Source organism: Pristiophorus japonicus, chromosome 9, assembly GCF_044704955.1.
Source record: "Pristiophorus japonicus isolate sPriJap1 chromosome 9, sPriJap1.hap1, whole genome shotgun sequence".
In the NCBI taxonomy this organism is placed as follows: Eukaryota; Metazoa; Chordata; class Chondrichthyes; family Pristiophoridae; genus Pristiophorus; species Pristiophorus japonicus.
The window spans coordinates 29,269,020-29,281,398 of record NC_091985.1 but is presented as its reverse complement, the minus strand read 5'-3'; the positions used below and the strand labels follow the sequence as shown (position 1 = coordinate 29,281,398).

The window sequence follows — 12,379 nt, the reverse complement described above, 5'->3', positions numbered from 1 at the left end:
TAAGGGCAACCCTCCATCATCATCCTCTAAATAGATGAAACTGTTCTTCCCAGTAGTTGATTTTCTTTCCTTTCTAATCCAGGAAACAAAGACCAGTGCTCAGAAAATGAAATCAGTATTGCCAATTGACACAACCAGCAGAGACTGGGAAGTAAAAGTCACCAGTGATGCTTCCACACTATACCCGTCTTGGCTTGACTATTTCCAGGTGCCTATCAAGGAAAGATACAAGGAGAGATCTAAAAATTCTGCAGAAAGCATTTCTGCATTCCAATCCTTGAAAATCAAATTAAAAAAAAACATATCAACAACCCGCAATAGAAAATTCCTATCTGGCTGTATACTTTATAGTAAACCCTATGTACTTATGCTTCTATATTAATTAAAGCAAAAGTCTATCAAAACTAAACATTTTGTTTTAAAGATCTGTTGCACGCTGATTGTAGTGTTGACATTAGAGGACTTCATATCAGCATTGGCATCTGATCCAAGATTTTGGATCTCCCCAGTGCTCTTCTCTTCACAAGCAACAGATCGGATTTAAAACAAAATAATACAAAGCACTTCCCTGGCCTTCTTGTTTTTGTCACTACAGGTATATATGCTTTACTTTGTATGTTTGTACTATGTTGCCCATTGAAATCCTGAAATCTTGTGCATTAAGAGAGAAGGTAATATACCACATATATTTACTTAATTAAATTAACTTATCTGGAAAGTCTTGTAGCAACATTTTAAACTCAGTGCTACTTCTCCAACTCTACGCAGTTGTTCGTAGAATGTTATAAATTATAATCAAAGTAAAATTCAATTTCAATTCCAAGTTTTTAATATTCAAAGCTCCAAGTATAAAACCCAGAAGATCATTTTTTTTTTAAATGCACTTTTCTATCTGCACATCCACCTTTAAAGATCTTTATATCTATATCCTTAAGTCCCTATCTCTTCCTCCACTACGGCAAGAGTTTTACCATTTTGTGTATACTTCAATGAATTCAATCTACATTTCTCTGCATTGATTTGTATCTGTCAATCCTTTCACTCTCATAACCATGCTATGTCCTGCAATTTTGCTCAATCTACCAAAAGAAAAAATTACTGGCATTTATCTTTCATGACTTCAGGACGTCCCAAAGAGTTTTGTAGCCAATTAAGTACTTTTGAAAAGCAGAAACCAATTGAACACGCTAAGATCACATAAACAGCAATTAGATAAATTTACCAGATAATCGCCTTTAAATTCCGGTTGGAGGCTTCCTTCGGATGAACGCCTCCAACCCGAAACTTCTCTACAAAAGTACCTGCCGGTCCCGGAGGCGCCTTGGATTCCGGTCGGAGGCCTTCTCTTCCCGCGCTTCGCAGCGTGTCTACGTCTTGGAGATACGGATGGAGAAGCTGGAGTCATGTGGGACTGGACAACCAATCACATTATAGGATTCTCATTGATAGTAATGGGAACTCCGATTTTACGAGTTCCCATTACTATCAATGAGAAAAACCCCTAAAACACCCCAACACAACTTAATACATTTAAAAAAACACCTCACATATTTAAAATTAATTGAAATTAAAGCTAATTAAATGTTTTAGAAAAAAATATATTTTTTGGATTTTTTTTTAATGTGTTTTAGTAAGGTTTAAAATAAACTTACCTTAGTGGACAGGATTTTTACTATAAAAATGTGTACAGGGTATTTCAATTTTATTTTTAGATGTTTTAAAACTTTTACGCTGGTAAAAGTAGGCTATGCGCCTGCTTTTACCAGGCGCAAGAATTTGAAGGACAATCACTGGGCAAGAGATGGGCAAATAGCCCAATCTTGCTGGCGCGAATGTCCTTCCTGCGGGGATGCGCAAGATCTGTCAAGAGACATGCACATTGTGTGCCGAAAACCGTTTTTTGCGAGGCCTCGCCGGGTCTATACGTATTCCGTATAGACCCGACAAGGCCGGGATTTCGAGGCCAATCTGTTTTTAGTTTCGTTGGCTAGGATATTGAGAAATCTTCAACATTCTTCTTCAGGACCTCGGTTTAAATTCTCATCCTAAAGATGGCACCTCAATATAGGAACATTGAAACAGGAGTAGGCCATTTAGCCCTTTGAGCCTGTTCCGCTATTCAATGAGATCATGGTTGACCTGCGACCTAACTCCATATACATGCCTTTGCCCCATATCCCTCAATACCTTTGGTTAACAAAAATCTATCAATCTCAGATTTAAAATCAACAATTAATCTAGCGGAAGAGAGTTCTAAACTTCTACCATCCTGTGTGTGTAGAAGTGTTTCCTAATTTTACTCCTGAAAGGTCTGGCTCTCATTTTTAGACATATGCCCCCTAGTCCCAGACTCCTCAACAGGCGGAAATAGTTTCTCTCTATCCCATCTGTTCCCCTGAATATCTTGAAAACTTCGATCAAATCACCCCTTAACCTTCTAAATTCCAGGAAATACAAACCTAGTTTCTGTAATCTCTCTTTGTAATTTAACCCCTGGAGTCTGGGTGTGATTTTGGTAAACCTACGCTGAACACCCTCCAAGGCCAATATATCCTTCCTATGGTGTGGTGCCCAGAGGTGTTCACACTACTTCAGGTGCTATAACCAGGGTTTTTTTTTATAGCTGTAGCATAACTTCTATTCCCTTGTATTCTAGCCCTCGAGATATAAAGGCCAGTATTCCATTAGCCTTTTTAATTATTTTCTGTACCTGTTCATGACATTTTAATGATCTATGCGCCTGGACCCCCAAGTCACTTTGGACCTCCACTGTTTTTAGCTTTTCACCATTTAGAAAGTACCGTGTTCTATCCTTTTTAGGTTCAAAGTGGATGACCTCACATTTGCCCCATCTGCTCTCTCAGGTGGACGTAAAAGATCCCAAGGCACTATTTCAAAGAAGAGCAGGGGAGTTATCCCTGGTGTCCTGGCCAATATTTATCCATCAATCAACATAACAAAAAATGTTTGTCTGGTCATTATCACATTGCAGTTTTTGGGAGCTTGCTGTGCGCAAGTTGGCTGCTGCATTCCCCACATTACAACAGTGACTACACTCCAAAAGTACTTCATTGGCTGTAAAGCGCTTTGAAACGTCCGGTGGTCGTGAAAGGTGCTATATAAATGCAAGTCATTCTTTTTTTACATTGAAATCCATTTGCCACAGTTTTTCCCATCTACACTGCCTACAATGCCTCCTATCTGTGCCATCGGCAAATTTGGATATGTGGCTTTCTATCCCATCATTTGAGCCGTTAATAAATACAGATACCACGAAGTCATATCCTGCCATGCATTCATTATCCTTATTTCAATATTGCACTGAAATGTCAGCCTAGATTATGTACTCAAGACTCCAGAGTGGGGCTTGAAGCAATGACGTTCTGATGTAGAGGTGAAAGTACTCCACTGAGCCAAGGCGAGTAACATGCCCCTTAATTTGGTACTGTAATCAAATTTCATCACCATTCTCTTGCACTCATATCCAAATCATTAGTATAATGAAACAATAGAGGCGCTGAACATACATCTACTCACATCCCATCAATTTGAAAAACACCCATTTACTGCTATTCTTTGCTTCCTTTAGCCACCTTTATTTCTGTTAATATAATGTACTTTTTCATAACAAACCTCTTGTATAGAACCTTATGACAATCCATGTATACAACATCCACTGCAAGCCCTTTATCTATACACTGATTTCTTCAACAATTTCAGTTATATTAATCAATTCTGGTCTACTCTTTACATATCCCTGTTGCATCCCTCTGATTACCTATGCCTTTCTGTGTTCATTAATTTAATCCCATCATGGACTCCTGATGTTTGCCCAGAAACAAAATGTTTTAGATCTTCAAACTCATCAGGAAGCCACTTTACTATGCACAGCTATAAAGTTAGTCAGCAAGAAGTGCAGTGTCCAACAAGGCTGAACATAAATTTTAATCCTAGCTAAATCTGGCTTTCTAAAAATTAATGAATTAAAACACTCCAAAAGTTATATACAGTAATTTTGTGCATTCTAAGGAGTCTCTACAAATTTGACTCCATTTGATCTGTGAACTTTTGGATAATTAAAACCGCTCTATAACATACAAGGTGTGGTTTCTTGTCAATTACATAGCATCTGTAAAAATTACTGCCATTTAAAATCACCCAGTCATCAGCAACTATGACTGAATGCAACCGGTATTGTCTGGTAGTATAGCAGTTATGGTACTAGAATAGCAACCGAGGGATTGAGAGTTCAAATACTTTGTTCAAAAAAAGGTGGATGACTCTTAACACCCTTTGAAGTGGCCTCGCAAGCCACTCAGTTGTACATACAATTGATACTCTCAAGACAACTAGGGATTTGCAATAAATGCAGTCTTGCCAGTGTCACCCACATCTAGAGAACAAATACAAAGACATCTACAATTGATCACTGAGGTTTCCAAAATCAGCTAACACAATGATGATTTTTGATACATTTACATATAACATTGAAGTTACACAACATACCTCACGACACAAAAAATCCTTAATCATAACCTCTGACTGATTACATTCTTCATAAAAACAAAATCACCATTGATGAAACTAGTGACTTCATATATCAAACCTGTTTCATTAAGTTTTAAATACTGCAACTAAGAGACTCGGGGTGTGGGGGGTGTGTGGCAGGGAACGGGGTGAAATTGTCCCGCGCCGCTTTTGGAGCGCACTATTCGAATGAAATAAAAGTTTATCTCCCGGCAAAAGCGGAACCTAATATGGTAGAATCTTTATTAAGATGGAGAGTGACACAGTTAATTCAGAAACTAGGGTCCTAAACTTGAGGAAGACTAACTTCGACGGCATGAGGTGTGAATTGGCTAGAATAAACTGGCAAATGATACTTAAAGGGTTGACGGTGGATAGTCAATGGTAAACATTTATGGATGAACTTCAACAGTTGTACATCCCTGTCTGGAATAAAAATAAAACAGGGAAGGTGGCTCAACTGTGGCTAACAAGAGAAATTAAGGATATTGTTAGATCCAAGGAAGACGCATACAAATTGGCCAGAAAAAGCAGCAAACCTGAGGACTGGGAGAAATTTAGAATTCAGCAGAGGAGGACAAAGGGTTTAATTAGGAGGGGGAAAATAGAGTACGAGAGGAAGCTTGCTGTGAACATAAAAACTGACTGCAAAAGCTTCTATAGATATGTGAAGAGAAAAAGATTAGTCAAGACAAACGTAGGTCCCTTGCAGTCGAACTCAGGTGAATTAATAATGGGGAACAAAGAAATGGCAGACCAATTGAACAAATACATTGGTTCTGTTCCCTGGTCCTGATTAAATGCATCCCAGGGTATTAAAAGAGATGGCGGAAGTTATAGCAGATGCATTCATTATAATCTACCAAAATTCTCTGGACTCTGGGGAGGTACCATCGGATTGGAAAGCAGCTAATGTAATGCCTCTATTTAAAAAAGGGGGCAGACAAAAGGCAGGTAACTATAGGTCGGTTAGTTTAACATCTGTAGTGGGGAAAATGCTTGAAGCTATCATTAAGGAAGAAATGGCGGGACATTTAGATAGGAATAGTGCAAACAAGCAGACGCAACATGGATTCATGACGGGGAAATCATGTTTAACTAATTTACTGGAATTCTTTGAGGATATAACGTGCATGGTGCATAGAGTTGTACCGATGGATGTGGTGTATTTAGATTTCCAAAAGGCATTCGATAAGGTGCCACACAAAAAGTTACTGCAGAAGATAAAGGTACGCAGAGTCAGAGGAAATGTATTAGCATGGATCAAGAATAGGCTGGCTAACAGAAAGCAGAGAGTCGGGATAAATGGGTCCTTTTCGGGTTGGAAATCGGTGGTTAGTGGTGTGCCACAGGGATCTGTGCTGGGACCACAACTGTTTACAATATACATAGATGACCTGGAAGAGAGGACAGAGTGTAGTGTAACAAAATTTGCAGATGACACAAAGATTAGTGGGAAAGCAGGTTGTGTAGAGGACACAGAGAGGCTGCAAAGGGATTTAGATAGGTTAAGCGAATGGGCTAAGGTTTGGCAGATGGAATACAATGTCAGAAAATGTGAGCTCATCCACCTTGGAAAAAAAAACAGTAAAAGGGAATATTATTTGAATGGGGAGAAATTACAACATGCTGCGGTGCAGAGGGACCTGGGGGTCCTTGTGCATGAATCCCAAAAAGTTAGTTTGCAGTTGCAGCAGGTAATCAGGAAGGCAAATGGAATGTTGGTCTTCATTGTGAGAGGGATGGAGTACAAAAGCAGAGAGGTCCTGCTGCAACTGTATAGGGTATTGGTGAGGCCGCACCTGGAGTACTGCGTGCAGTTTTGGTCACCTTACTTAAGGAAGGATATACTAGCCTTGGAGGGGGTACAGAGACGATTCACTAGGCTGATTCCGGAGATGAGGGGGTTATCTTATGATGATAGATTGAGTAGACTGGGTCTTTACTCGTTGGAGTTCAGAAGGATGAGGGGTGATCTTATAGAAACATTTAAAATCGTGAAAGGGATAGACAAGATAGAGACAGAGAGGTTGTTTCCACTGGTCGGGGAGACTAGAACTAGGGGGCACAGCCTCAAAATACGGGGGAGCCAATTTAAAACCGAGTTGAGAAGGAATTTCTTCTCCCAGAGGGTTGTGAATTTATGGAATTCTCTGCCCAGGGAAGCAGTTGAGGCTAGCTCATTGAATGTATTCAAATCACAGATAGATAGATTTTTAAACAATAAGGAAATTAAGGGTTATGGGGAGCGGGCGGGTAAATGGAGCTGAGTCCACGGCCAGATCAGCCATGATCTTGTTGAATGGCAGAGCAGGCTCGAGGGGCTAGATGGCCTACTCCTGTTCCTAATTCTTATGTTCTATGTTCTTCACGAAGGAAGACACAAATGACATTCCGGAAATACGAGGGACCGAGGGTCTAGTGAGAAGTAGGAACTGAAGGATATTCTTATGAGGCGGGAAATTGTGTTAGGGAAATTGATGGGATTGAGGGCCGACAAATCCCCACGGCCCAATTATCTGCATCCCAGAGTACTTAAGGAGGTGGCCCTAGAAATAGTGGATGCATTGGTGATCATTTTCCAACAGTCTATTGACTCTGGATCAGTTCCTATGGACTGGAGGGTAGCTAATGTAACACCACTTTTTAAAAAAGGAGGGAGAGAGAAATTATAGACCGATTAGCCTGACATCAGTAGTGGAGAAAATGTTGGAATCAATTATTAAGGATGAAATAGCAGCGCATTTGGAAAGCAGTGACAGGATCGGTCCAAGTCAGCATGGATTTGTGAAAGGGAAATCATGCTTGACAAATCTTCTGGAATTTTTTGAGGATGTAACTAGTAGAGTGGACAAGGGAGAACCAGTGGATGTGGTGTATTTGGACTTGGCAAAAGGCCTTTGACAAGGTCCCACATAAGAGATTGGTGTGCAAAATCAAAGCACATTGTATTGGGGGTAATGTACTGGCGTGGATAGAGAATTCGTTGGCAGACAGGAAGCAGAGAGTCGGGATAAACGTGTCTTTTTCGGAATGGGAGGCAGTGACTAGTGGAGTGCCGCAGGGCTCAGTGCTGGGACCCCAGCTCTTTACAATATACATTAATGATTTGGATGCAGGAATTGAGTGTAATATCTCTAAGTTTGCAGATGGCACTAAACTGGGTGGCGGTGTGAGCTGTGAGGAGGATGCTAAGAGGCTGCAGGGTGATTTGGACAGGTTAGGTGAGTGCGCAAATGCATGGCAGGTGCAGTATCATGTGGATAAATGTGAGGTTATCCACTTTGGTGGCAAAAACACGAAGGCAGAATATTATCTGAATGGCGGCAGATTAGGAAAAGGGGAGGTGCAACGAGACCTGGGTGTCATGGTTCACCAGTCATTGAAAGTACTAGGGGACCGAGGGTCTAGTGAGAAGGAGGAACTGAAGGATATCCTTATTAGGCGGGAAATTGTGTTTGGGAAATTGATGGGATTGAAGGCCAATAAATCCCCGGGGCTTGATAGTCTGCATCCCAGAGTACTTAAGGAAGTGGCCCTAGAAATAGTGGATGCATTGGTGATCATTTTCCAACAGTCTATCGACTCTGGATCAGTTCCTATGGACTGGAGGGTAGCTAATGTAACACCACTTTTTAAAAAAGGGAGGGAGAGAGAAAGCAGGTAATTATAGAGTGGTTAGCCTGACATCAGTCGTGGGGAAAATTATTAAAACAAAACAAAATTATTAAAATCAAACAAAAGATTTCTGCTGTTGGCTTTTTAAGCAAAATGGTAAATGCATTTTTTATACGTTGAAATAGTGAACAGTGAAAATCATCCTGAGGCTGATGATGAATAACTGGCAAATCAGAATTCAGTCTTTACACCATCTCTATCCAGACCCATCAAGCAGGTGGCTCATTCCTGGAGTAGCACTATGCCGGTTGAAATATAATAGCTCAAACCAAAATAGTTTGCTGGAAATCCAAGTGCCTTATGATGTCACAACACCTCGATTTTAAAATTCTCATCCTCGTTTTCAAATCCCGCCATGGCCTCGCCCCACTCTATCTTTGTAACCTCTCCAACTCTCAGATATCAGCGTTCTTCCAAATCTGGCCTTTTCAGCATCCCCGATTTTAATTGCTCCACGACTGACAGCCGTGCCGTTAGCTGCCTAGGTCCTAAGCTCTGGAATTACCTCTATAAAGCTCTCTTTCCTCCTTTATGATACTCCTTAAAACCTACCTTTCATCTGCCCTAATATCTCATTTTGTGGCTTGGTGTCAAATTTTGTTTGATAACGCGCCTTGAGATGTTTTACTAAGTTAAAGACGCTATATAAATAGAAGTTGTCGTCGTTGAAACTGCTCAATCTACTTATTGGCGTGAATTAGTTCTCTACCCCCTTGGGCCAGTAGACTAAATATGTGTGCGAACAATCATCATCATCATAGGCAGTCCCTTGGAATTGAGGAAGACTTGCTTCCACTCTTAGAATGAGTCCTTCGGTGGCTGTACAATCCAATACGAGAACCACAGTCCCTGCCACAGGTGGAACAGACAGACATTGAGGGTAAGGGTGCGTGGGACTGGTTTGCCGCGCGTTCCTTCCGCTGCCTGCGCTTGTTTTCTGTATGCTCTCGCCGATGAGACTCGAGGCGCTCAGCGCCCTCCCGGATGTACTTCCTCCACTCGGGGCGGTCTTTGGCCAGGGACTCCCAGGTGTTGGTGGGGATGCCGCATTTTATCAGGGAGGCTTTGAGGGTCCTTGTAATGTTTCCTCTCTCCACCCTTGGTTCGTTTGCCATGAAGGAGTTCCAAGTAGAGCGCTTGCTTTGGGAGTCTCGTGTCTGGCATGCGAACAATGTGGCCTGCCCAGCGGAGCTGATCAAGTGTGGTCAGTGTTTCAATGCTGGGGATGTTAGCCTGGTCGAGGACCCTAATGTTGGTGCGTCTGTCCTCCCAGGGGATTTGTAGGATCTTGCAGAGGCATCATTGATGGTATTTCTCGCTGAAGAAATGTGTGAACAAGTAGAATGGGCCACACACACTGGGTACTTTCGGTTGTTCTGAAACTCTGACTGCCACTGCGCATGTCCAAGCACACACACCTGACGCATAGCACAGAGCATAAACTTTACCAGTCATGGCTCCACTCTGCTTTTTGCATCCATTTGCAGGACATTACTTAAACAACACTTTGGAAAAAATAAAAGATACACCTGTCATTGTTTAAAAACAAGCAAAACATTCCTTACAATAACCAGAGTCGCACTGATTAATGCAGTTTCTTCCTGTTGGGAAGGACTTCCTCTTAGAGAACCATTTCACCAGCCTCTGAAAAACTTCTGCGGTATGGAAAGGAAGTGAAGTAGAAGGATTAATACTTAACTTGCCTCTTGGCAGGTCAATCAACAAGCAGTATTTATCTTCCCTTTTATAAAGAACATAAATGCACTTGGGTAACGGGCACATGGATAGGGAGAAAATAAATTAAACAAAACTTTGCTTTGTATAAGAATGCCGTTTGGTTGCTTCCTTTTTAGGATGCCTGTTTACCTCATTTCCATACAACATTTTAAATTGGGAAAGCGCACACTACATTTCTTCCTTTTTTCAACTCCTACACTGCTCTATACTCATCCTTCAAAATCCATTCTTTTTGTAAGACCATGTCAACTCTTTATACATGAAGTTCATTATTCTGCCATCACAATCCAATCTATTTTGGTGAACAGCTAGAAAAGCAAATAAATTTGTGCGCAGTTTATGAAATTCAATGCCAGAAAGATTTCTCTTTATTCTTATCAGCACTTGAGATTAAACCAATAGCAACTCTTTCCTTATAAAAGCTATAGGAAGATAGATATTCTTAAGATATATATTGTCAAGCTTAGAATTCAAATTTCAATGTCCTGGGGAAGTAAATAAAAGAACACACCAATACTCAATGTTGAAATAACACTGCTCTTCACTGATTGCCTCTGGCTGTATAAACAACATACTAGTACAAAACATAATTGTCCAATCCACTAAGTTATTATGGCCAACATTTCCTCAATATGATTTACATTGCTGTTTCACCTTTAAAAACATGTTACATCTACCACTGGCCTCTCTCGGTGGAGATACACCCAAGTATCCTAGGTTTGCTCTTTTGCATATCAACTGGTGCAAATCCGTAGTGTAAAACTGGTGCAAGCAATAGGGAAATTGTGCAATCTTTAAATTGCGCTGTTCAGTCTGCGCTATTCAGAACACTGGTGGACAAACGGTAAGGCAGGAACATTGCTTGACTCTTTCATTTCTCTCTCAAATTACTTCACTGCATGTCTTACCAATATTTTATTACACTTAAGACAGCATTATGTTCATTTAAATGCCATCTATGTCCAGAGCGTAGCAGGGCATGGCACCAAGAATGTACAATTTCATTCATTCAGACCTCCAAGCCTTGTTTGGGGGGCATTGAAGGTAGGAAAAAAAGACTCTTGGGTGTGGATACCACCAAGTCATACAGAATTATTACATATCACCTGGAGGGAGGTGGCAATGGCACTGACTGACAATCCACTCACTTTATCTCTGCAGAACAGTGCTGCAAGTTCCATATCCTCAGAGTGCAGGCAAGGCAACACACTGCATGCGACTCCCTTTTCTTCATTCCCAATCTGGGTACCAGCAACCAGCACATTCTTCTTCCGCTTAAAGCAACACTTCCAGAACTAACCCTTCACAATGCTCTCTGGTTGAGGCACCTCCAACTCTCTATTCTGCACTATAGCTACATAGCTCCCCAAAACACAATCCCAAATCCTTTCCTTCACATTAACATCTTAACATTCCCACATCTATTTTTTCACCTCCCCCCATGCCATTTGCCACATAGTCCTCAACTGCCAGCCTTACCCTCATTTATCTCTTTGTTGGAGAAATTAGTGCACAATGCTCACCAAAGGCAGTCAACCCATCTCAACCCCACAACCACTTTAAGGATAATGAAATGTTGAGGTCAAGGGCATCTTACTGGTGCCTTTGTTACCTCTATAGACTTGATTATTCCAATGCACTCCTGGCTGGCCTCCCACATTCTACCATATGTAAACTTGAGGTCATCCAAAACTCGGCTGCCCATGTCCTAACTCGCACCAAGTCCCGTTCACCTATCACCCCTGTGCTCACTGACCTACATTGGCTCCTGGTTAAGCGCATCGATTTCAAAATTCTCAACCTTGTTTTCAAATTTCTCCATGGTCTCGCTCCTCCCTATCTGTGATCTCTTCCAGCCCCACAACCCCCCGCTTCTCCCCCCTCCCCCCAAGATGTCTGCACTCCTCTAATTCTGCCCTCAAGCATCCCTGATTATAATCGCTCAACCCATTGGTGGCCGTGCCTTTTGTTGCCTCGGCCCAAAGCGCTGGAATTCCCTGCCTAAACTTCTCTGCCTCGCTACCTCTCTCTCCTCCTTTAAGACGCTCCTTAAAACCCATCTTTTTGACCAAGCTTTTAATCATTTGCCCTAATTTCTCCTTATGTGGCTCAGTGTCAGAATTTTTGTCTTATAATATTCCTGTGAAGCGCCTTCGGAAGTTTTACTACGTTAAAGGCGCTATATAAATACAAGTTGTTGTTGTTGATTGCTGACTGAGCACCCCTGCACTGTCAGCCTGGCATCTCTGTGTGAAGCATCATTATAGCCACAACTTTTCACCCCCTTCTCTATCCCTTTAATCCCAAGAGGGTGATGTTCACTCCTTCTTTCTTTCTACCATCCCTATCTGCAAATTCACCATTGTAACATTTGGAATAGGGGGAATATGATGGTGAAGTGGATGATGAGGACCATGACACCCAGGATTCACAGCTG

At 41.5% G+C, this 12,379-nt stretch overlaps 1 protein-coding gene across 3 annotated transcripts in view; it reads right to left on the bottom strand.

Moving 5' to 3' along the window:
* Positions 1-12,379, bottom strand: part of akt3a (v-akt murine thymoma viral oncogene homolog 3a) — a 493,259-nt gene that overhangs the window by 15,430 nt on the left and 465,450 nt on the right. The gene's annotated exons all lie outside the window — the stretch shown is intronic.